The following is a 25,591-nucleotide window of genomic DNA, read 5'->3' on the forward strand; positions in this document are numbered from 1 at the left end:
TTAAATCTGGGCAGAGTCCTTGGCCTGCATCAGGGCCCCTCCAGGCCTCCTGTCTCCCCCGAGGATGTGGTGAACATGTGGGCCTTGTCCTGAGGCTGCCTCACAGCCCTCCTGGGCTGCGGCCAGTCTCAGGACCACAGCAGGCAGCCCCAGAGGCCTGAGGATGCTGTACCTGTGCTAGGAGACAGAATGACCCAGCAAAAGCAAGCAGAAGGTGTTCCCTGAGGCTGCAGAACTTCTACAGACATAACAGCCTAATTAGACACAGCAAAGCACATCTTATAAGTACTGATGATGGGGAAACCAATCCAAACATTTATGACATGTCCAATGGATAGATAATTGTAAAATATGCTTTTAATAACTTGCCCATGGGTCTTGACTTGACTCCAAGAAGGATTTGACCCAAACTGTACATTTTCCTTTTGTTTTTCAGGATTCAAAGGCAAAGAAAAACTGGATCCAAGGAGGCCAGGCCGTGAATACTTCTTTCTGTGAACAATACATAAAGACATTTCTGTTGCTCTGTGATCACTGGACTATTTAGTTGTGTAAAAATAAACCAACTCTAATAGCCATTTTCATTTCCTATTGGAAAGTTTTAGGGAGCTGCCAGAGTTAGTAAATGATGATTATTTTTATAACTTACCAATTCTGATATGGAGTTAGCATACCCAGGCAGGCTCAGGATAGGCCGGCTGCCTTCAGATCCTGAGTCTGCTTTTCAGCGGGAAGACCTGGGTGTGATGCATTTCCAGTATTGGGACAAGTGTCTAATATCAACAACTTAAAAGGAAAAAATGTTCATTTTGGCTCATGATTGCAAAGGTGTGAGTCCATGTCACTTATCTCTGTTACTTTGGTTGGGTGTCTGCACAGTGGATCATAGAGGCAGCATGTGGAAGAGGCCCCTTCACCTTGTGCTGGCCAGGAAGCACAGAGGGGAAGGGGCCAGGGCCCCAAGATGCCCTTCAAGGGCGTGTCCCCAGTGACCTAACTTCTTTTCACGTGGCTCTACCTCCTAAAGTTCTACCACCTCCCCTGGTCTGGGACCAAGCCTTCAACAGGCAGATATTTGGGAGTCACTTAAGATCCAAACTGTAGCACCTGAGTAGGCGATTTCCTGTCCCTGTGCCTCAGTTTCCTACGTAGTAAAATGGGGTTGGTAAGAAGAACATGTTCTTCAGATAGTTTTTGTGAGGACTAAGGAGATGGTCCATGGAAAGGGCTTGGCATGGTAGTTCATAGTGAGTAATCAGTAAGTCTTGTTTTGCTGGGTGCAGTGGTGTATGGTTGTGATCCCAGTGGCTTGAGAGGCTGAGGCAGGAGGATGGTGAGTGCAAAGCCAGCCTCAGCAAAAATGAGGTGCTAAGCAATTCAGTGAGACCCTGTCTCTAAAGAAAATACAAAATAGGCCTGAGGATGTGGCTCAGTGGTTGAGTGCCCCTGAGTTCAATGCCCAGTACCCCCCAAAAAGTGTTGTTTTAATGACACAAAGTATATATATTGGTGTGTGTGTGGTACTGGGGATTGAACTCAGGGACCTGTGCATGCGAAGCAGGCACTCTACCAACCGAGCTATATGCCCAGCCTGAGAGCTGGTTCTTTATTACTGATAGCAGGTGGTTGAGGCATGTCACCTCCAGACTATTCAAGAAACCTTCAGGTCTTTATTTCTCGGGTTCTTCCTTTGTAACTATTCCCAAGATCCTTCTGAGGAGTAGACGATGACGCAGAAGATGCATGCACAATGCAAAGAGGGGCCCTGACAACCATACCGCACACTCCCTTGAACTTCTCGCTGCTCCCGGGTTCTGCTTGAGCTGCAGCTAACTCAGCCTCCCATGTCCTTGCCAGGGCTAGCAGAGCACCTTTGTGTGACATGCTGCCAAGGCCAGTCTTCACAAACCATCCAAGGACTCAGAGGTTCACCAAGGACAGTCATCGCTCCTCCGACCTGAGCCCCTGCATCCTCTTTGCTGAGCCAGTAATAATAAATCCCATCTCGAGGGACCAGTGCCATTGGCCAGAGGCCTTCCGAATGCCTGCCGTGAGGATGATGGCTAAGGGGGTGGGGGTGAGCAAAGAGGGCCACTGTTTCTAAGTGACATTGTTTGAGCTTAAAACTCTCCGTTTGCCAAATGTGTGTGTGATGAGGAGGAGGAAGAGAGGCTTTGCCTCCTTCCCAGCCAGTACTCAGCAAAGCCCCACCCAGACCCCAAAATCCAGAGATGACTAGACCGTGACTGACACCTTCCTCCTGCGGGACCTGGTCTTCCCTGTGTGAGGTGCTGGAATACTTTTGGCTTGGTTTCCTATGAAAAGGAGCAACATGAGGTCATTCTATTTGAGTGTCCTTTCTAATAAGTTTGAGCCCAGGACCTGGTGGCAGCTGCTGGATGGAAGGTGGCCATGTGCTCAGCACTGGAAGCCACATTACCTGGGGGGGGACAAACTTCAGCTCATGGCATAGGGCTACCACAGCCCTCACAAGACCATGAGCCTCTGACTACATGAGCCTTATGAAAAGGGAGTCAAGAGTAGGCCCAGGACACGAGGGGCCCCAATGCATACTTGGTACCAAAGCCATCATCAGGGCTTTGGTGGTGCACGCCTGTCATCCCAGCAGCCATGAAAGGGACTCTGAGAACCTGAGAATGGGCAGAGGCCTCGTTGATCATCCTCATGGGCTGCCGAGGAAAATAGCCCAGAAAGACCAAGTGACTTGCCCATGCTGCCCAGACGGAGCATGTCTCAGACAGAGCCTGGGTCTTTCGATTAACAGCTTAAACAGCTGTCTTCATTCTGATGTTACTCAGAATGTTACCCTGTAGGAGTTTTCTGGGACTGCCATCAGAAATTAACAAAATTTGGGACTTAAAACAACATAGATTGAGTCTCTCACAGTCCCAGAGGCCGAGAGTTCAAGGTCAAGGTGCTGGCAGGCTGTGCTCCTCCTGGGTCTCTGTGTCTGCTCCCTTTTCTTCTCTTTGAAAGACACTTGTAATTGCATTTGGAGTCTGCCCTGATTTTAGATGTTGTCCTCTTAAGTTCCTTAAATAAATTTCCTCAGCAACGACCCTTTCCCCAAATCAGGTCCCATTCACAGGTTCTGCGGTTAGGACGCGGACACATCTTTTGGAGCCACAGCCCAAGCCATACCCTCAGGGTCATTGTGCTGTTAGTCCTTGGAGTTCTAAGTCCCTTTTTTTGGAGGGGTGGTACCAGGAACTGAACTCAGGGACACTGGATCCCTGAGCCACATCCCCAGCCCTATTTTGTATGTTATTTAGAGACAGGGTCTCACTGAGTTGCTTAGCACCTCCCTGTTGTGGAGACTGGCTTTGAACTCACAGTCCCTCCTGCTTCAGCCTCTGGAGCTGCTGGGATGACAGGCGTGCTCCACCAAAGCCCTTGTGATGGCTTTGGTACCAAGTCTGCATTGGGAGCCCTCATGTCCTGGGCCTACTCTTGACTCCCTTTTCATAAGGCTCATTCAGGATCTCCTAGGTACAAACATTTATTCATTTATTTATTTATCTAACGTTTGAATGCCTGCCAGATGCCAGGTACATAAATCATTTCTTTATATTCTCTATTTTTTCTTTTTCTTTATGGGGGTGCTGGGGACACCCCACATGGCAGGCAAATGCTCTACCCTGAGCTACACCTTGGAACCTATATTCTGTTTTTGGTGTTTTGCCATCTTGGGGTCTTGATGACCTTTGCTGGCTGTTTCTCTCAGGGACAGAACATTCCTAGAGAAAGCAAATAATCTGGCCACGAATATGCCTTTCACATGCAAACCAACCATTCCAGAACCCTTCCCAACTGTCTCTAGACGGGGCTCTTACACTCTCTAATATTATGCCCCACTCTAATCAGCCCTAGGCCAAGCGCAAGGGGAAAATAGTTCTATGTCCCAGAGTGCCTTGAAACTATTCAAACTAATTAATATGGGGCCTGATTCCCTGATGACCTGTTCCCCTCCATGGAAACCACAATAAAGGCTCTCAACCATGTTTTCTTCTTACTCCATATGTCTCCTGACTGACCTTCGTGCTTTTCCAAATGACCCTCACGGCATGGCGGTCCCCCTCCTCTAGGAAACTGTGAGGGTAACAAACTATATATTCAATGCAATTGTCCCCTGACCTGTTGGCCTTGCCATATCTGCACTCTACTGAGACTTGTATTTTAAACCAAGCCCTGGTTAGGATAATAGTCCTAATCATAAGACATGGTCTGGGCTCCCAACCAGGCCAAACCCAAGTAACTTATGGTGCATGAGTGAGTCTTTCTCCACAATTATCCTCAGAATCATGAACTCCTAGGGTGAGAAGAGACCTTGAAGGCCTTCGTAACTCCAAGGCCATGGCCAGTACAGCTGGGGGTCCCCTTGCTGTTGGGGGACTATCTGTGCTCTTCTTCAACATTTTTGGGGGTAGGGGGATGCTCCCTGCTTCATGGGGCATCCACTCTGTGCCAGAAAAACTGAAAAGCAATGAGACCTTTCCCAGGAACCAACTTGGCATCTAGGGATCACTTTTCTTATTTCTGTGTGTTCAAAAATGTACTGCTTAATAATTCATTCTAGAAATTACACGTAGTAGGGTATTCCTGGACCTTTGAGGAAATCAATGAAACGTGTCTTGAACTTAGGGCATGTTGTACCTCGTAGATAGATGGCTTGGAAGAGATGTTTTGACATATGGGCCTTGGCCACTCCTTGTCCCTAATGTCACATCCTGGAGACTGGCTCTTACCCTAATTCTAAGACTGGCTTTCAACCAGCCTTGACACAACTTTTCAGACTCACCTCATTTGTGGGAAGTTCCCACCTTCTTCAATCTTCTAGTCTGAGGGTCCCTTTTGAAAACACCTCAAATAGAGTGAATAGAATTCTGTTCATACAAATGTAGTGAATGCACTGCTTTTCAGCCACGGTGGCACAGTGAACCAGAGGGGGCACTTGGTTCCTATACCTGCTCTCACAGAGTTGGCTGCAGATGTTTCTAGTTATTTGGATCCAGGTTCTCCTTACAGATTCTGCCCAAGGTAGGTTCAGGGGTTCCATGTTCTCACTGGGTGGGAAAGTTTAGAGGAAGTCAGAAAGAGGATTTCTGTGGGCCAGGCCATTTCACATGCCTAGAATTCAGTCATAGGATCACAGCTGATGGCGGAGGAGGCTGGATATGGAAACTGCTGTGACCTGCACGGCCATTAATTCAGAAAAATCACACGAGGGGCCCTGGGGAATTAGAAAAGACAAACAGACACACAGAGAGACAAAGCAGGGGCCTGGTGGGCATCACCCTCTGGTAGAGACAGAATGACCCAGAGCAGATCACCACTTTTATTACACAGGTTTTAACATCAAAGGGGTTTTCTGTGGGAAAGTTTCTTCAAAGCACACAGATCCAACGTCAAAGACTAATGGCCCAATTATAATCATCAGCTTACACTCCTAATTCTCTACCCCAGGCAGCTGGTGTCTGAACTTAAAGTCAAGACCTGGTAGTCCCGTGGCAGGCACAGAACTTCCTTGTGAGCAGGGCTTTGCCACAGCACCTGGGTGGTCTCCACAGGTGCGTTTGCACCAGGAGTTCCCAGCAGAGGGGTGCTTCTGTCGCTGGGCAGTTCAAGGACCATGATTCAAACACTGCTCCTGAAAGGAAACTAGTTGTGTGGCCTGGAGGAAGCAGAGGTGGGTGTGGGGAGCAAGCTGTCAGCCTCTGCTTCAGTGGAACTATTGTCCCAGGGGGATGAGAAAACAGACTCACAGAAATTAAATACTTGCTCCAGGTCTTCTATGACACGACAGGGTCAGAATTCAAACCCAGGCCCAGCGGACTCCAGTCCCTGTAGCTTTTGAGATCCAGGTTGCCTGTCAGGGGCACAGAATGATCTGGACTGAGGGCAATAATGAGATAAGACGCGGGCACAGGGTGGGTTTGGGCTTGAAATCACAGAGCTACAATCCCCGTCATCGCCAACCGTGACTCATTAGGTCGAGGAGACGCATCCTGTGCAAGGGCTCAGTGAGGCAGGAGTCGGTCACGGCCAGGTCATGCCAGGTCCTGTCTGATGTGGGGCCAAGAAGAGATGTGGACTGGGCAGAGAATTGGGGGAGGGTAGCCTAGCGCTTCACATGCTTTTTCTACCCAACATTTTTAATAACTCTGACTTACTTAGTCTTTAAAAAGATATTTGTCTTTTTTAGAAATAATTTTTATAGAGATGGACACAACACCTTTATTTTATCTTTATGTGGTGCTGAGGATCCAACCCAGGGCCTCACACGGACTAGGCGAGTGCTCCACCACTGAGCTATAAAACCAGCACGAGATATTTGTCTTGTGGAAGATAAAAAACAAAACAAGTGTTCATAGCCAGGCCCAATTCTGGACCATTTTACTTTTTGCTCAATTCTCGGATCTCTTTCCTAACTCCAGTTATTTCAGTTTAATATTAAGCCCATCAATCAGCCTCAAGAGATTAAGTCACAATCAATAAAAATGCTGAAGAAAACACAGGGGGGCTTATATTATTCATACCCTTAGTCACTGTCTGCCGGATGTTGGTGACACGGAATGCAGGGACTTGCTCCAGTAAAGCAGAGCCCAGAAGAGGAAGCTTTTGGTGCATGGCAACCCTATGACAGATCAAGTGGCTGCAAACCAGCAAGCAGAGGAGGCTGAGGAAAGTTCTAGCAGGTGAAAAAGAGTGAGGAGTGTTTGTGGAAAGTAAAATCATAGAAGAGTAATTTTATGCTTGGTTGACACTTCAGTGATGAATAGAATTATAAAATGCATCTATTTATCAGGGCTTGTGGTTCCCATTCACTTAGTTAGAAAATAGGGACATTTTGGTAATGAGATTTGTATTACTTAAGATAGAAAACGCAACACTATTGTGGATTAAAGAACTTATAGTGTGGATGTGGATAACCCAGATCACTGAGCAACTCTGTTCTTTGTTCCAGTCAGAGGTGCAGGACCTTGTAAATCATTGCTTGTTCTATGCTGTGTTGTCAAAGCTAAACTGCCACCAGCCTTGCTTCAGCTTGGTGACATGAATGCACAATGTGTTAAGATCAAGGCCTGCGCTGGGTGTGATGGCACACACCTGTAATCCTAGTGGCTTGGGAGGCCGAGGTAGGAGGATTGCAAGTTCAAAGCCAGCCTCAGCAACTTAGCGAGGCCCCTAAGCAACTTAGTGAGATCCTGTCTGTAAATAAAATATAAAAAGGGCTGGGGATGTGGCTTAGTGGTTGAGCACTCCTGGGTTCAATTCCTGGTACCAAACAAAACAAAACAAAAAACCCAGATCTGGAAATGGCAAATATCATTTCCCCTCCCACGGAGAGGAATCAGCAATAGGAATAGAATTGTGCTCAGGAAATCTAATCCTCAACTGAGTGTCCATGTCCAACTACAGCCCTGTTGTTTTAGAAGAGGAGCAAGTGTCTTGGTGGGCAAGCAGTTGATTGACACAGATCCCATCATAGGGGAAGGGAAGGGATTCCTTCGGCATATTAATAATGTTGTGATATGCAAATATGTGATATGAGGGTCTGGAAAGTGCTCCACCAGCAAGATCCAAAGCATCCCCCCTCTGAATTTGAGTGGAATGTTATGACTGTCCACTGAAACCGGGGGCCTGGGAGAAGAGGTGGAATCCTCTTGAGATTGCTCATGAGGAAGGAGCGGGGTTGGTGGCCCAGTGACTCCAAGAATAGTTGGAAGTGGGGAGTTTCCCCAGGAAGCCACAGCGGAGGGCCTGGGTCTGTTGGAAAGATCCTGGGCGAAGGAAGACAGTTGAATAGTAGAGACTCCATTCCAGAACCTTCCCGTGGCAACTCTCTGAAAGAGTGAGAAGTGGCCTGCTTTAAGAATGAAACTTGAGGTGAATGAATTTCTTTAGGACCTTGAGCATGTGAGTGACTTAAGAATGCCCTGTTCTGTGTCCTTCCACTGGTGAGGGAGGTGTGATGTGGGGGCTGCACTTCTCCATTGTAGCCTAGTGAGGAGATTTCCATGGGGACTCCATTGGCCCACAGTAGGTGGATTTCCCTTGACATTCTCCTCTAGTAATCTGCACACTCGTGTCTTCATTACTCTTCTTTATCTATTTATTTTTTCACTGGACACAAATGGAGCACAACTTTCCATTTCCCTGGTTGTACACAACGTAGCCTCGCTCCCACGTGCAGTCCTATATATACCTAGGGTAACAATGCTCATCTTGGTCTGCCACCTTTCCCGCCCCAGGCCCCTCCCCTTTCATTACTGGTCCTAATCTGTCTTCTTTCCCACACCTTAAAACACAGGAGGACCATCCAGGGTCTGGGAGGTGCTCTACCAGCAAGACCCAAAGATCCCCTCCCTCCACATGAGGGGTCTCCACTGTCACTCCAGGCTTCTGTGTTCAGTTCTTACTTGCTTAATACAGAGTAGATTCTTAATTAATTTAAATTCAGTAAATTGAATTCCTGTGAGGTCCTATGGATTGCTGACAAACAAAATGGCTGGAGATGACCCTTAAGAAGAGGCAGATCTAGTGTAGCTGACATCCCATCAGGGAAGCCAGACCATTGCAAGGGCTTCAGAGCCACCTCTGGTCACTGCCCATGTCAACCTTAGAGCTTTAGACTAGGCATCTGGTCTACCAAGGCCCTACCAGCAGCAGGCCCAGCACTGCACACAAGTCAATCATGACTGGACGTTTGGTCACTGCCGGATAGTGCCTATGCCAGTAGGATTCCTAAAAGCAGACCAATCCCATGGACCCGAGTACTCCCCATGTGCCTGGTCACCAAATAGCCTGCCAGCTGCCAAGCTTCTGTTGCAGAGGAGGAGAGCACCACACGACCCGGAACCCCCTTCCCATCATGCCACCCACTGCTTCCCTTTCCTCTAGGGCCACCCCTTTCTGTGGGCTTGCTGGACCTTTGGATGTGGATAAAAATTCCTCTTCATCCGTAATCTTGTCTCTATATGTTGTATCTTTTCTTTCTCTTCCTTGAATACTCGCCTGAGAAAGAGGTTGGAATGGGGGAGGCTGCTAGGTCCTTAGCAGCCAGGTATTCCTGGATGCCAGGAGAGACCTTCTCATCACCTTAAGCATTTCCAGAACAATAGCCCTCCATCCCCCCTACAGCTCCACACTTCTGGGAGGCTCATTTCTTTCCCTAAGCCATTCTATACCTCCTCCCTTCTGTCACCTGTAGATATTCTGGGTTCCTTTTTGTGACCTAAGATCAAAAACTGATGATCAAATCATTAAAAACAAATGCATTAAAAACAAACAAGTAACCCACCAACCATTGCCACTCTCCCCTCCCCCAAACACAGGGCCCAGGGATCATTTTCTTTCTGTTAAACCTTCAGTAGTCAAAGAACATCAAGGATAAGCCAATAGTCCAGCAAGATTTTATTTACTGACTTGATAAATGGAGTGCAGGCATGCTGTGAAATGCTGCTCAGTAAGAAAGAGACTTACCAGGTCTGAGCTCCCACTTAAGACCTGAGAAGGGTCGAAGGGGAGCAGGATCCTGGCTGTTCTGGCTGCTGTTTCCAAGGCAGGATTAGGAAAAGTGGGATTATGTCGGGGTGGGGATGCCGTCACAAGCAAGAAAGAGTGGCCTAGCGTTTGGGTGTCCCTAGTAAAAGATGGAGGTAACAAAGCAGGTCTGGGACATGGTTGATGAGAAAGCAGTGACCACTCAAAAGAGGACCATTGTAGCATTTTTTAGCTGCAGCATTACCTTGGAGACGAAGTGTATTCTGTGGACAGTTGCACTTACCTTTGCCTGAATCTGTTCTCCTGGCTGGATTAACAGACAGGCTGCTTTTACTCTTTTCAATTCAAGCTGAATCACACTTTCAATTCTTTAGTTTTTTAACTCTTTGAATTAACTGGGCTTGGCCAAATGTTAAGTATTCCATGTTAAATCATGGAAAATCCAATGTCCACATATCCCTCTGCTTGTGCGATCTTGAGCCACGCACAGGATCAGTAGCCTGCAAAGACTGATTAGGCTATAATAATTGAAATAAAGGTTGAATTTGTCAATATATTTGAGCTGATGAAAGAATCAGTGCACTTTAAGATCAACCATTACAAAGTGTTCAATAGGATGAAAAGAGAACCATGAAAAATGAACAGAAACTCAAAGAAATAGGGAAAACTATTAAACATGTCAACATACATGAAATGGGAGTACCAGGAGAGGAGAGGAAAGAAAGAACAGGAAGAAATATGTTCACAGAAATAATGAACCAGAAATTCCAAATTTGATTAAAAGTATTATATACACATCCAAGAAGTTCAATGAACTCCAAGGAAAATAAAAACAAGGAGTTTCAATGTTTTTCAAAGTGTTGAAAGCTGAAAAAACAACAAAAAAGAGTCATCAGATACAAGGAACCACAAGAAGATTGTCATTTATTTCATCAGAAGCAATGAAGGCAAGAAGCCATGGGATGGCATTGTTAAAGGCTAGCGGGAACACACTGTAAGTCAAGAATCTCATACCCAGCAAATGTAGCTTTCAAAAATGGAGATGAAACAGGCAGAAGACAGAGGATCTCTGAGGCAGAGAAGCTGTTCTGTCTGACACCATGATGGTGGAAACATGTCATTACACATTGATCAAAACCTACAGAACGTACACCACAAATCCCAAGGTAAACTGTGCACTTTGGATAATAATAATGTGTCAGTGTAGGTTCATCAGTTATCACAACTGTAGTCCCATGTGTGGGATTTTGATAGTCAGGGAGATTGTGCATGTGTTGGGACAGAGGCACACAGGAATTCTCTATGTCTTGGACTCCATTTTTCTGTGAATACAAAATTGCTATAAAAACAAGATTTATTAATTTTGAAAAATGTAGCTGAAAGACATTCCAAGATAAACAGATTTTTCTGTGATCAGACCTACCTTACAAGATATAGGACATTACGGCGGCTGGAGTTGTGGCTCAGTGGTAGAGCTCTTGTCTAGCACATGTGAGGCCCTGGGTTGGATCCTCAGCACCACATAAAAAAGTAAATAAATAAAATAAAGGTATTGTGTCCAACTACAACTAAAAAAAAATAAAAAGAAAAGATATAGTACATTATGTTTTTTAGATTGAAAGCAAGTGACACAAGTAATTCAAATTCACAGACAAAATCAATGGGCATCATTAAAGGTAATGATGAAATGAAATATATCTGCATATTTCTTCTCCTTTTTTCTTTGAACTAATTTAAAAAGCAATTGCATCAGACAATATTATATAATAGTATTGATGTAACTCTAACATATAGGAGTCTAATATATTTAGCAATGGTTTCACAAAGAAAATGAATGACCCCAAAGCAGTGTTCTTTGTGAACAAATGACAGCAAATGGCTTGAATCCAATACCTCAAGAGAATAAGAAATCACAAGAAAGTTGAGCTAACAGACTCCCTTTCCAGGCGTGCCCTGGGGTTATTCAGGTTTGGTTCTAGATCACGGCCATGAAGCAAATGTCTCAACAAAGCCAGTTCCATGAGTGCCTTTGGTTTCCCAGGGCATGAAGTTACATTCACACTAGAGCCTAGTCTGTTATGTTTGTCTAAAAATGCAACGAACATACCTTAATTACAAATGCTTATTGCTAAAGAGCACTATCGACCATCTGACCCTTCAGCAGTTCACACTCTTGCTGGGGGAGAGACCTGTCTCTCATTGACAGCTACCTAGGCTCAGAGACAGCGACTGTGGAGGGCCGGGGTGACAGTGGCAATTTCTTCAGATAAGAACAACAATAAAGTTTGCTGCATCGATTGACTCTTCCTTTCACAAGAGATTTCTCAACTGAAGGTCTTCAATTAATAATTTAAGTTTCTACTTCAAGAAACTAGATAAAGAAGAAGAAGAAAAAGCCCAAATCAGCAGAATAAAGGGAATAATAGGGAGCAGAGAAACTCGAAATTGAAAACAGGAAAAAAAGAAATCAATAAAATGAAATGCTGGTTCTCTTTTAAAAAAATCATTAATATTATTAAATTTCTAAAAAATATGGAGAAATTATGTGCTGGGAATTGGGATTTTTATGTTTTTATTTTGGAATGAAACTAGTAGTTTCAATTCTCATCACAATGCTAAGAAATGATCTGACGCAATGTAAAGCTGGGTTCATGTACTAATAAAACAGTAGTCTATAATTGAAAAATAGTGTCAGGGTTAGTGTATGATTAATCTGAAATAAAATAATGTGTCCCCTCCCCAACCCATAAGAAAGATAGGGCACCAGACTGGTAAGATCCCATATTGAGCCTCAGAAAATGTGTTTTGGAACATAGCTCATGTTTGTAAAGGATGTAGAATAATACTTGGCAGAAACTCATTCCTCAATTAGGAGCAGCTTGTTCCTAAATTAGGACCACTTCCCTAAGTGTTTAATGTATGTCATTGCTTTTAGGTTGACCTTTGAAATGGCTAGACCCCTTGAGGGTTTAAAAGATAAAATGGAGCTCTGAACTTTATCCGTAGCTGCACCTAAACTCATGGTGTCCTCGCTCAGAGACTTCTTTATATTAATTCCTAGGGGGTTTTCTGTGAATTAAGACAAACACAAATCTCCAGCATCTTTAGCATCTCATTGGAGTTAAATAATAGAGTGATCTCACTAAGCCTTTGGGAGGTGACAGAGATGAAAGTGAATTTGACCAGTCATTTAGCAACTTGCAGAAGCTGTCTCCCTAAGGCCAAGTGCTGAGCCGTCCTTTCAGAGTTAAGAAGCTTTATGTCTATGGATCACAGGCAGGAGGAGCTCAGTGATTGTTCCCTTAACATGATTTCCTAATTCTAGTTTATGCATCCCTGAGGTACCTTAGGCAGAATCCTCCGTATCCATCTCTTGGCTGGGTGGATACCTCCAGGGTCTAATTTCTTTGGAGATGGATAATACCTCAGTGCCATTCCTAGGCTTGCTGGAAGACAAAAGTTCCTTGGATTAAAGCTTTGCTCCAAAGAATATAAATGCCATTGGAAGCTAATTAACCTTATCACACATGTATAATTTGGCAAAAGGGAATTTACTTGAGGTGGGGTGCAAACTTCAGAACACAAAAGACCTGTGAGAAAGGTCAACATAAGGGGGTCAAAGGAAGGTCCCCAAAAACCAGAGCTAGAGGAAGTCAGTTTTTACTCCACTGCACATCCTGGTGTCTGGGGAACAGTACGATGCTGTGATTGCCATCTCTCACCTGCCCTCCGGCCACCAAGTGGATTCTGAGTTAAAAATCCCTGAGGCACATCCTCCCTTCCTGGGCTTGATCTTTGGGGTTTGTGGATGCAGAATTGGAAGGAAGTAGATATCAGAAGATAAAAGTCCTTAAAAATGCTAAAAAAAACCCTGTAAGTTTTATGTTATTTGCTGTGTATTTTATTATAATGCATTTTTCAAGACCAAAGAAAGAAAGGAAGAAAAAAAACAAAAGGGAAACAGGAAAACAAAGAACTTATGCCATGAAAGAAAACAGCCACAACCTTGGTAGCTATTAGTCCAACTCGACTGGTGATCATTCTAAATGTGAATCACATCAGTTAAAAGACGGATTGCCAGACTGAATAAGAAATCAAGACCCAAATATAGGCTGTCTGCAAGACACCCAATTTAAATGTAAAGACTTAACTTAGAAATAAGGAAATGGAGAAAGACAAACCACACTAATACTAATCAAACGAAGGCTGCAGTATGTTCATTTCAGACAAAGCAGACTTCAGAGCAAGTTAAAATATCAAAGATAAAGAGCAGCATTAGAACAGGGTCACATCATGACAAATGCTCCAGTAAGACAACGGTGCCAACAATGTCCCTAACAGCAGACTGTCAGGACATGTCAAGCAAAAGTTGACAGAGCTGAAAGAAGAAGAAACAAATCCATCATCAAAGTTGGAGACGTCAACACCTGTGTTTAAATAATGAATAGATGAGGTACATAGAAACACCACCAGTCATGGTACAGCTGACCGAGCAACGCTATTGGCCAACTGCAAACGTCTGTGGGACACAGCTCACCCCCTGACGAGAGGGCACGTTAACATGCCTGTGATAAACAAATCAAAAGGAGGAAACGTCTCTCTGGACTCACAGCTGCAGAGGTTCCATCTTTATCACTTGATCCTGTTGCTTGGGCCTGTGGTGGCACAGCACATCATGGTGGGAGCATGTGGAGTAGGAGCTCCTCATATCATGGTGGCCAAGAAGTGAGAAGAGAGAAGAGAGAACAGGAGTCCCAATATCCCCTTCCAGGGCACACCTCCAATGACCTAACCTCCTCCCACTAGGCTCCACCTCTTAAAGGTCCCACCACCTCCAATGGTGCCACAGCTGGGGACCCAGTTTTAACACAGGGGTCTTTGGGAAATATTCCAGATCAAAACTATAGCAAAGGGAAACTCACCTTTAATGTACATGAATTTGAGAAAGAATCTGTAAGCTAGTTCTTCCATTCCTCCATCTACCAGGACATGTGTAGCCAACCAGTAAGAAGGAAACAGAGCCTCCCCAGCAAACTGACAGTTCTCAACGACTCTCTTCCTCTGTCCCCCTCAGAAAAGAGCGAACTGAAGAGAAGATCCTGTGGACCAGCCACAGAGGGTCCCGCCTCCTTAGGTTAAAATCAATAACCTAAGATGTCACCTTGGGAAACTGGAAGAAGATGGGTCACTTGAGCCTAAAGTAAGTATAAGAAACAATGAACTCTACAATGGAATCATTGAGATGGTCTTCCTCCCTTCCGTCTACCAAGACACCTCTCGATATTTTATGTTGTCATAAGTCTGTGTTCGTTTCCCAGAGTTTAATAATGAACTATTAAGCGTTCCGGAAGCTTCTGGAATCATTTAGCATGATGAAGGAGGCTGTGTTCATTATTAAAAAATCTAAAATTCTCAAAAACAAACAGAATCCACACATATCCTGTTTCTGTCTTCATGAAAATTTATGTCAATAACAGATTTCTCAGGGAACTTTTGTGACAGAATGATGTGGTGAAGACAGCCCTATATTAGGTTTAGAAGTCCCTGAGACAGCCCTCCCAAGCCCTCATCTCTTCGCCTCAACTGCGGGAACAGGAACTGAATAAAAAAAAAAAAATACCTGCCATTTCACACAGTTGCTAGGAGCCATATCAATAGCGTATTTGAAAAACCTTGAGAACCAGGTGCCACACAGAATTACAAAGGGTCACACATCCTAGATCAGAGAGTGGGCAGAGGCAAACAGGGCACTATCAGCTCCCAAGAGTCTGGAGCTAAGTCCAGATGGCCTCTGATGGACAACTCCTTACAATATGCCTCACCTAGTTTGATAGCAGCACCCCCCACCAAAGAACCAGCATGAACGATCATGGCGTGCTAGGGGTCTATCTATTCCTGGTTTTGCATGTACAGCAGTGGTCTTTTGGCTCTGAAAAGAACACAAAATACAAAAGAGAAAATTTCCTATTTACTGTCTCATGGGATAAGCCTTGTAAGTAATAGGTTCAAATCCTCAATAATTTGTAATTAGAATCACTCTAAGATCTAGTCATGTCCAATTATAGCATAATACATACCTAAGTTGAGGCAGGGTCTGTGAGACACTGGACATGTCCAGGAGCCTTATAATCCCCAAATCAAACCTCTTAGGACAGGATTTCTTCACCACATTGTTGGGAATGAGCTCTGGAGGTGCTAGAATTTGGAACTTAAGTGCCCCCTAAAGGTGCATGAGGTAAGGCTTGTTCCCCAGCAGCTGCTATTGGGAGGTGCTGGAACCCTTAAGAGGTGGGGTCTAGTGGGAACTGTCTAGGTCATTGGGTCATTGAAGGGGATTATAGGACCCCAGTCCCTTCCCCTTCTCTGGCCCCTGTAGTTATGAGGTGAGCTGTTTTGTCTATCATGTGCTCCCCACCATAACCCTCCCCGGGAGCCTAGAAAGAATGGGTCTGCCTGGCTTTGACTAGAACCTCCAGAAGGGTAGGCAAAAACAACCTTTTGTCTTTATAAGTTGATTTTCTCAAGCATTTGTTACAGCAATGCGGAACTGACCAACACAGGAGGGATGTTGTGTGAGCTCACGCACACACACAGTTAAGTTTTGCCGTGCTTAGCCAAACAAGGAGTTCTGTGAGAAAGCATGAACTCTTTGAACTGTGTCCTTGTTGCTGTCTTAAGAAGATAAGATAAAAGAATGTTTTGCCAAGTGTAAAATTTATATATGCGTGTGTTTGCCTGGGAATAACTAACCACAAGTTAATTGATAAGAAATATGGAGCACTGTGACCATAAACAAAGTTTTCCTGAGAATGTTTATCCATGCGTGTAAGGATTAAGCTGATGAAAGGATGTTTTTTCTTTCCCCTTGTTTTAATTAACAATGCTGTACAAAAGAAGGAGAGAGAAAAGTAAAGATGGTGCTCATTTTCTACTGAATGCGTGTGTGTGCGTGTGTCTTTCTTAAGCATCTCTGCAGTACCAGGAATTACAGATTGCCGCCGGGTTCTGACAATGTCGGGGATGAGCACCCAGGAGCACAGCTTGCTGAGCTCCACATCCCTGTGCACCCTGGATGGACAGGACCAGACTCCATCTAGGGTACACTCACCTGTACATCTTGGCTTGCAGGGCCATGTTGCTGGCCAGCCCCAGCACTTGGGACAAGAGGCACTGAAGCTGGCAGCCACTCGGTTTTCTCCAAGTCCATTCTCTGCACGTAGCTGTCCTCCTCGGATAGGAACGGATGTGGCTGTGGGAAATCCAGGACTGCTTGGAAGGCTTTGTTCCTCTTGGCTTCTGGACACAAAGGGACACAGGTGATAGAGAGGCCAGTAAAATCTCCTTCAGTAAACATTTGGGCCAAATGGGGACAAGATGACATAACATCCTGCCATCAAGGGACTCCCAGACAGAGAGAGGAAATCAGCATTTAACATTGTAGATGCAAGAGGAAGTGTGCAGAGGCATCCAGGGGAGGCCCGAATGGGTCTCTGCCTTCTCCCTCCACGGTCCCCCTCCCTGGGCCTTCACTGCTTCTCCCCTGAGTGGTTCAGGTCCCCTCCAACAGCCGCGATTGGGGCTCTGTGGAATCTGTAAGCTAGTTCTTCCATTCCTCCATCTACCAGGACATGTGTAGCCACACCGGCAAGAAGGAAATGGGGACTAAATAACTAAATGACTCTCTTCCTCTGTCCCCCTCGGAAAAGAGCGAACTGGAGAGAAGATCCAGGGGCCAGCCACCGAGGGTCCCGCCTCCTCCTGGGTGATCTTCCTGACATAATGCATTTTATGGTACTTTCTCCTCCACCTGCCTCTCACCAGACGTCTGGGATCTCCTGTGCGTGATGCGCCTGCACCATTCCTGGAAAACACTGAGCAGAACTTCTATGGGCCTTTCCCGTCAGGTGTGTTTTCATATTTCCTGGAATACAGTTGCTGTGAGCATAAAGCAGGGGTCAGCCCAGGGACAGGCCCACCCTGTCAGCCACAAGGACAGGGCACTGGAGGCTGGGCAGGTAGGATGGGGTGCATCTACGGGCAGAGGCGAGGGTAAAGGCTTTGGCGTTACTCCTTCGTCTTTCAAAGGATGTGCTGTGGAGGGTGCCGGGGCCAGGGCAGGGTCTGACTGACCACTCAGATTCCAGTTGTTGGTGAAACCCAGTCCGCGCTCATAGCCTTGGGAGTTGACAGAACAGAAAGAAAAGGGGTGGAAGGGTGTCAGGGTGTGTCAGGGTGCGTGGCCTTGACACTTCTGGAAGAACTTTAGAAGAACACTCTTGAAATTATTTGGCGGATGAATCTCACGGGATTCACAGGGTGCTGAATTCCTGTGCCCCATGGTCCCTATGTTCCACTCACTAATGTCTCTCTTGCTGGGAGTTTAACTTGTTATGTCATTTCTCACTCTAAGAAGGACACATGTTCATGATAGGAAACTTCGAAGTACAGAAATACAAGTGGAAGAATGTCTTGTTTTCCTATCGCTCAAAGAAACCGGTCAGTACCACCACACACAGCTTTGAAGTCTTCTCACTATTTTTTGGACGGTCAAACCAGTGTTTGTAGGGAGCAAAGCCTATCTGTTACCAGAACGAAAGCAGGCAGAGACTGGGTTTATGAATGAAAGTCTGGAACATGTTCCCATCACCAGGAGCCTCCGGCTGGCACTGACTTAGCAAAAAGGAGCCCACCTTCATTCACAGAAACCCAGCAGGGTGGAGAGGGTCACCTCTAGCCCTGGGCTCCTGACCTTTATTAGCATCTCCTTCGGGGGATGCTCCCTCAAGGGGCCTACGTAGCACACCTGGGCATCAGTCTGCATCCGCCTGAGATGGATAATATCTAATCAGCCCCTCGCCTGGAGGATGCCAGGGTCCCACGACCTCAGTGGTCAGCGGGTTCAGGTAGGACAGTAGGGGGACCCCTGTGGAAGCATCCTCCTTGCCAGAAAGACCACAAGGGTCTTGTGAGGAACCCATCTTGCTTCTGCCATGTACAGCAGCTTTCCTAGCAAGAAGAGGAGAGAAACAAAATCTGAATAATTCAACCATTACCCAGACGCTCAGCAGCAGCGAGGCAGAACCTGGGGCTTCAGCTGTCTGTGTCGCCTGATCAGGACACTCAAATCAGGGATCTCCAGGTTTTCATTTGGAAAACTGTGGGTTGCTATGAAGACCAAGTGAGACACAAATGGACATGTCCGCTGTCTGGCTCACTCAGGGAAAGGCAGCCATGTATCAGGTGAGATTCAGGAAGGGCAAAGAAGTCCCTCTCCCCAAATCAGCAACCCCCATCTACGGCCACATGCCATGCCTTGGTTGGAAATTCATTCCACTGACGACTTCTACCCTCTTTCTCTCTTAAAATTAGAGCTCTATCTAAATATACGCTTCTGAAATTTGCTCAGACGTCAAGATCTCATTTCACACCCCTAAATTGGCAGATTATAAAGTACAAAGTCAAAATATTCAGTAAGGATGTGGGCAAATTTAGAAATCAATTTTATTATGTCAACGATGTGTGCATGTCATGGAGAATTTCTAATTCGATCCAAGTTAAGAAATGAAGAGAATTCAAGACAACCTAGGGTAGAGTTCAAGCGTGTGGGATGTGAAGCCAGACTGGCTGGATTTAAGTCCCAGCTCTTCTCCTTACTAGCTGTGGGACCTTCAGAGACCTGTCTCTGACCTGTCTCTACACCTCATTTTCTCATCTGTACAATGGGACTCATCACATTTTCCTAGAGGTGCAGATGAAATGAACCAGCACATAGGTAGCACTCACGTATCTGGTGAGCCTTAGCTATTATTATCACCAAAGGTGGATATTTCTGAATGAAGTGATAATTGATCAGTTTCCATTTTCTAGAAAGTTCATGAGAATGTAGGTTTGAAGGCAGTGAAAATAAGGGCTCTGGGCCCAAGAGGTCTCAAACGTAGTGGTTCTCAAACGTGCTGTTCGTCAGAATCCCGAGGGTGTGTTAAATGCAGTCTCCAGTCCTGCAGGGATGGGTCCTGAGAACTGGCATTCTCACAAGTTCCCAGTTGACATGATGTTTCTGGTCTGGGGACTGTTCTTTGAAGCCTCTTGCAATACACATTTCATCACAAGAGGCAGGGGCTGCTGCCCCGGACTTTACCAAGAGAGGATGAGAGCCAGAATGCACAGTCAAGGGAGAAGGCTGGCCCTCTCCAGAGGGACAGACAACAGCCACTTGATCTGGGGTGTTGATCTTATTTATACAGGGACAGTGCCTAGGGGCTGGACTAGAGGTGGAGTCAGGGTGGAGTAACACAATTTTGCCCCCGTTTTTCTAGTTTGCATGTTGCATGCCCTAGTGTTACTTTGTGCAGGGAAAGGACAAGGTCAAGGGCACAGGCTACTTACAAATTGTTGGCTTTATTTTCCAACAGCTCATTAGTATTTTCCGCATTCCAGCAGTTCATGGACACTTCTCTTTTAAAACTCATCTTTCCTTCTCTGTATCCCCAAATCCTATATCAGAATATTTTCACTCAGGTCAGAAAGGTCAGGGGCTCATGGTAGAGTACTTGCCTAGCATGTGTGAGGCCCTGGGTTCAACCTCCAAAACTGGGGGAAAAAAGTGATCAGAGGGACAGGCATTGGGCAGAGACAGTCGCCTCCTCGGTCATTCTCCCTTCTAGGCCTAGGGCTCCTTTCTGCCTCCCACCTTCCACACTGTCCCCATCAAGAACCCCAGGGTGGCCAGGGACGCTCCCCAGGCCCGTTGTCCCAGCTACTTAGAAGGCTGAGGCAGGAGGACTGCCAGTTCAAGGCCAACCTCAGCAACTTAGCAAGACCCTGTCTCAAAAAATAAAAAGGGCTGGGGATGTAGTTCAGTGGTAGAGCACCCCTGGATTCCATTCTCATATCAAAAGGAAAAAAAAAAAAAGCCCAGGGAGGGCCAGGAGGACACAGGGATGATCTGATTTGCCTCAGTAACAAGAGGCCTTGGAAGATTTTTCTCCAGAGGAGCAGCCGGGGGAGAAGGCTGGATGTCAGCTTTGTATTATGAATGTTAATGTAACCTCTAGGGACGTCTCAACTTTCAAATGAAGCAGTCATTTGAATTATTTCAATTTTTTAGAAGACTGAAATAATCCTAAGTGCATCTTTAAAAAAAATCATGATACTAATTCCTAAACTAATCCTACCACCTCTATTCATCCATTAATCCATTCCTCAGAACTCAGTGCTGCAGGGTGCTCACAGGCTTTCATTTTGGTCAAGATGAAAACTGGGTCAGGTTTTGGGTCAGGTTTTGGCTCTTTTGTTTGTGTAAGTGTGCAGTGATGGAAATAAGAAAATGACCAAATTATGGTTTCACAAATCACAGTTTATTGCAATACAAAGAAAAACTTTTCCTTGGCTCCACAGTGCTTAAAGACGGGTAGAATAATATCTCAGTAGAGGAGGTACCTTCACCACCCGGTAAGTGGGTTCCAAAATGATGGAAGTCCAGCTGCTGGATTTCAGTGGAAGCAGGCCTCTGCTGAAGTGACCATCTAATTAAAGACCAAGGTGTACTTTGAGGCAAGGATGCACAGGACAGGGTGCTTGACCAACATTGGAGATGGGCTGACAGGTGAGGTCCTGCCTTGCAGGGGGCAGTCCAGTGTTGGGGGTAGAACATGCTTCAAAACTCCAAGGCTGACACTAACACTGGGGTCACCCAGGGTTTTGCCAGCTTTTTTGCTTCTGTGACTAAAAGACGGGACCAGAACAGTTTTAGAGGAGAAAAAGTTTATTGGGGGCTCACGGTTTCAGGGGTCTCTGTCCATATACAGCTGGCTCCATTCCTTGGGGCTCAAGGTGAGGCAGAACATCATGGTGGAAGAAGCTGGCAGAGGGAAGCAGCTCACATGATGATCAGGAGGCAAAAAGAGACTCTCCCCCCCCCCCCAGATACAAAATGAATACCCCAAAGGCACACCCAGTGCCCACCTCTTCCAGCCCCACCCGACGGGCCTTTAAATGCCACTTGGTTAATCCCTATCAGGGGGTTGGTGCACTAATTGGATAATAATAACAATCCAGTCATTTCACCTCTGAATGTTCTCGAATTGTCTCACCCGTGAGCTTTTGGGGGACACCTCACACCCAGCCTGAGCTCTGGGGGTTCAGGCAGGCGGTCAACAGAGAGCATCCTGCTGTGCCCGCTGAGCTCCTGAGTTTCAAAGTCCAGGATAGAGGTCAGTGGCCCTCCTAGAGCCCAGGGGGTCTGAAATGGGTGACAAACATTCTGAAGGGGTGGGAGGACTCAGTTCAGGTTGTCACTCATGGGCCTGATGTCTACTTCCAAGGGGAGAGGTTCCCTGTATCATTCACACAGCAAACCGTGTAGGCATTTGGGATCATTTCAAAGTGGCGAAACTGTTTGACGTATTAATTTGTAAGAGGCTCTGGTCGTCTGATTAGATGGAATTTTCTAAAACCCAGATTCGACTTCTACACTTTGCTGGCTAACCCACCTCCATGGCTCCCAAGTGCATGGCTCAGGAGGCAGCGCATCTGTCCCTGCTCTCCAGCCTTGACCACCCCCTGGCCCAGGTCCCTGCTCTCTCACGGCATCCGCTGGCCTTCCTCCTTGGTGCCATTGGGCATTCGGCATCTCCCTGTGATGTCGGTGTCTGGTCGACACTGCGACCTGCCACCTCTCTCTGCAGTACCACGTCCTTTAGGAAGTGTCTGCTGTCTTCCGCCTCCGCTGCCCCAAGAGGAGCAACTGCTCCTTCATCTCCGCCCCCTACAGCTTTTCATGACAGCCCATGTTTGGAAGTACCAAAATGGCCCCAAATTATTTCCTTTTCCCTGGGAAATATCTCCCTCCATTCCTCTCGTCTTACCCCACACTGATTCTAGGCAGGTCCCAGTAATTGCTTTAGCAGGTGCAAAATCAGCAGAATCGTGGCAGGGCAGCTGCCTGGGATGTGCGCCAGCATGACTTCGTCTCCTGTTGCTTTTCAGAGAGATGTCACCCCCAGGTGAAGAAGTCCAGGCATGGAGAGCGACACATGGCCTAATCTCTCACTCCCGTCTCCTTGGTTGGGCCTGCCAATCATCAAATATGGAGTGAGGGTGCTGTGATTTGATTTTTTGTCCCTCTGAATTCATGTGTTGGCAACTTAATCTCCAAAGTCGTCTGTTAGTGTTGTTTGGAGGTGGCAACTCTGGGGGCAATCCATGCAGACCGCCATTCATGGATTACTGGGTTACTTGGGGGAGTGGTTTTGTTACAGTGAACTCTCTCTGGCACACTTGCTCTGTCTTGCCCTGAGATACCCTCCACATGTGGTGACTCAGCGGGAAGCCCCTCACCAGATGCTGAGCCGATGGCAGCACTGTGCTCTTAGAATTCCTAGCCTCCAGAACCATGAGCCAAGTAAACTTTTATCCTTTATCCATTATGCACTCTCAGGTATTCTGTTATAGTAACAGAAAGAAAAAAAAAAGACTAAGGCAATGTTATGGATTGGATGTAAGGTGGCCCTCAAAAGCTCATGTCTAAAACAGTGCAAGAATATTTAGGGGTGAAATGACTAGGTTATGAGAGCCTTAAGCCAGTCAGTACATTAATCCCCTGATCAGGGTTAACTGAGTGGTAACCGAATGTGGTTAGGGTGGGGCTGGAGGAGGTGGGTGTTGGGGGCATGGCTATGGGTGTATATTTTGTACCTGGTGAGTGGAGTCTCTGGTAGGTGGAGTCTCTCTCTCTCTGCTTTCTGATCACCAAGTGAGCCCCTTCCCTCCTCCATACTCTTCCACCATGATGTTAAACCTCACCTCAAGCCCCAAGTTATGAAGCTGGTTGTCTGTGCACTGAGATCTCTGAAATCATGAGCCCCCAAATAAACTCTTCCTCCCTAAAATTGTTCTTGTCAGGTCTTTTAGTCACGGCAGTGAATGAGCTGGCTAAAACAGCAGAGATGACGGGAAAGTGTCTCGATAACCTGCCAGCTGCCCATAAGATTCATGCAGGAGATCAGCAGAGATCAGTTGGGTTGGCTTAGTGCTATCCAGCTAACCCTTAGGACCATGAGTTACATAAAAATGGTGGTTGTTTTAAGCCACTAAATTTGGGAGTGGTTTATTATACATCAAGTGCTAACTGGTGCAGCCAACATTATGTTTGGTTAAACTTATTCATTTTAGTCTGCCTATTCAATAGCAAGTACCTCAAAGGTAGCTGCTAGTGTTTTCTTCATCTATGGATGCTGCCCACCCACCACTGGCTCTAGAACACGAGAGGGACTCAATATGTGTTCTTTAGGTGCCTAAATGAATAAACATGGAAACATTTGACTCAATTAGCTGCCTATTGACTAGTGAAAGACAGCACTTACCTTTCTTCTAAATTTCCAGATTTTATTTTATTTGCAAAAGATCCAAGAATTTGAAGGAGAATGGCCCGCAGCGAGTCTGGTCACCCTGCTTCATGTTATTTAGGGTTGCAGCATGCATTGGCCTGGGACTCTAGGGAAAGCTGCTGCATCACTGATGTGTTGGTTTAGGAAGAACACTCCCCGCTGCCTCCTTTGGACCCTGGGGACCTTCCCAAGTGTTGGCTCTGCTCGGTTCATCAATCCTTTGACTGGGTGCCATTGACCTTTGCTTAGATCCAGCCCCCCGGGAGCTCTGCTGCCCTGTGTTCTCTAGAGAACTCAATGCCACAAGTCCCCATGCCTGGCTCCAGCCCTGCAGTGCCCCCGTCAAGCCCTCGGCAGCTGTCAGAGCAGGGAGCTGGGATGTCCTGTTTCTGCTTCTCTCGTCTTCAGTAAGTTAAAAAAATATACAAATAGAAAGAAGCAAAACAAATGATCCACCCTTGTTTTGAAAGGTGATTTTTATCTTAAGCCCTTAGGAGAAAAACTAACTTTGTTGGTTTGAATCGTACAGAAATTAGATGTAAGAGTATGGAGAAAGCTTCTGATTTTGACGTGATTTGTTCGAGTGGAATTGTCTTCTGTCACAAAGGGAGCTAAACACATTTTCTTAATTGAATCTTCACAATGCCAGAACAAAGCGGTAGGGAGACATCTGAGTCATTTTTCTAGCAAAATGGAAATGTCAAGCAGAGCGATGAATTTGGTTTGTTGTAAAGGATGGCTGTAAGTCCTCTACTGAGCTACCAGACTCGTCTGAGATGGCTGATGAGAAGTGGTAGTCTCTTTCATCTCCAGCATTAAATGTATGCGACATTCAAAGCACTTTAATAGTTAGCTGCCTCTCAATTCCCACCGTCACCCCACAAGAACCCCCAGTCTGCCTGGCCGTAAATGCCTACACTGACACTATCTCCGCCTCTTTAATTCCAGCCTTTTCTTCCAACCAGTGGCACAGGCATTGGGTTCAGGTGACAAAGTCAAGTGGGACTCAGGCTTTTGCCTGGACAGGTGTCAAGGGCAACCATCCTCACAAGCCTCTCTAACATGGGTTTCTGCCTGCAGTACGCAGGACCCTGTGCTGGCACTGAGCTAAGTGCATGCTGGGAAACCTGACCTAGGGAGCTAGCCCTGGGGCGGGGTCTGTTAGGATTCTCCTGTTGATTAACAGAGACTTTCTCTTTAGTTGTTAACATGTCTCCCACTTTCAGCTTGTGTACATTTTTTTGACTCGGCCAGGGAGGCTTCCCAGCCTCTACTTCTTACTAACCCACAACTGTGTTTTATTAAAACTGTGCTGTTGGCCAGGCTTGGGGCACATGCTCGTAATCCCTGCAGTTCAGGAGGCCGAGGCAGGAAGATGGCAAGTTCAAAGCCAGCCTCAGCAATGGAGCAAGGCCCTAAGCAACTTAGCAAGAGTCTGCCTCAAAATAAAAACTAAAGAAAGGGCTGGGGGTGTGGCTCAGTACTGAAGTGCTCCTGGGTTCAAACCCTGGTAAAAAACAAAAAACAAAACAACCCCCACACACAAAAACAAAAGCAAACAAAACTAAAACCAAAACTGTGCTATCCAATCCAGAAGCCCACAGACAGGAATGGTTACTGAAATCCAATTTTAAGTTAAATAAAACAAAAAGTTCACTTCTTCAGGCACCTGGCCATAT

The 25,591-nt window shown here is 46.1% G+C and overlaps 1 long non-coding RNA gene across 4 annotated transcripts in view; it reads right to left on the minus strand.

The window, feature by feature from the left end:
- Window positions 1-360: 360 nt before the first annotated feature.
- The window catches only part of LOC144249780 (uncharacterized), a 47,050-nt gene continuing 21,819 nt past the window's right edge, over window positions 361-25,591 (minus strand). The window contains exons 3-5 of one of the 4 annotated variants that reach the window (XR_013342304.1): window positions 22,392-22,596; window positions 16,634-16,821; window positions 361-492 (exon numbers count right to left, since the gene is read on the minus strand). This is a non-coding gene — a long non-coding RNA (uncharacterized LOC144249780). Of the gene's footprint in view, window positions 493-12,897; window positions 12,972-16,633; window positions 16,822-21,060; window positions 21,386-22,391; window positions 22,597-25,591 lie in introns of those variants that run through there. The other 3 variants (XR_013342303.1, XR_013342305.1, XR_013342302.1) reach the window with 3 other exon arrangements.

This window comes from Urocitellus parryii, chromosome 12, assembly GCF_045843805.1.
Source record: "Urocitellus parryii isolate mUroPar1 chromosome 12, mUroPar1.hap1, whole genome shotgun sequence".
Lineage (NCBI taxonomy): Eukaryota > Metazoa > Chordata > Mammalia > Rodentia > Sciuridae > Urocitellus > Urocitellus parryii.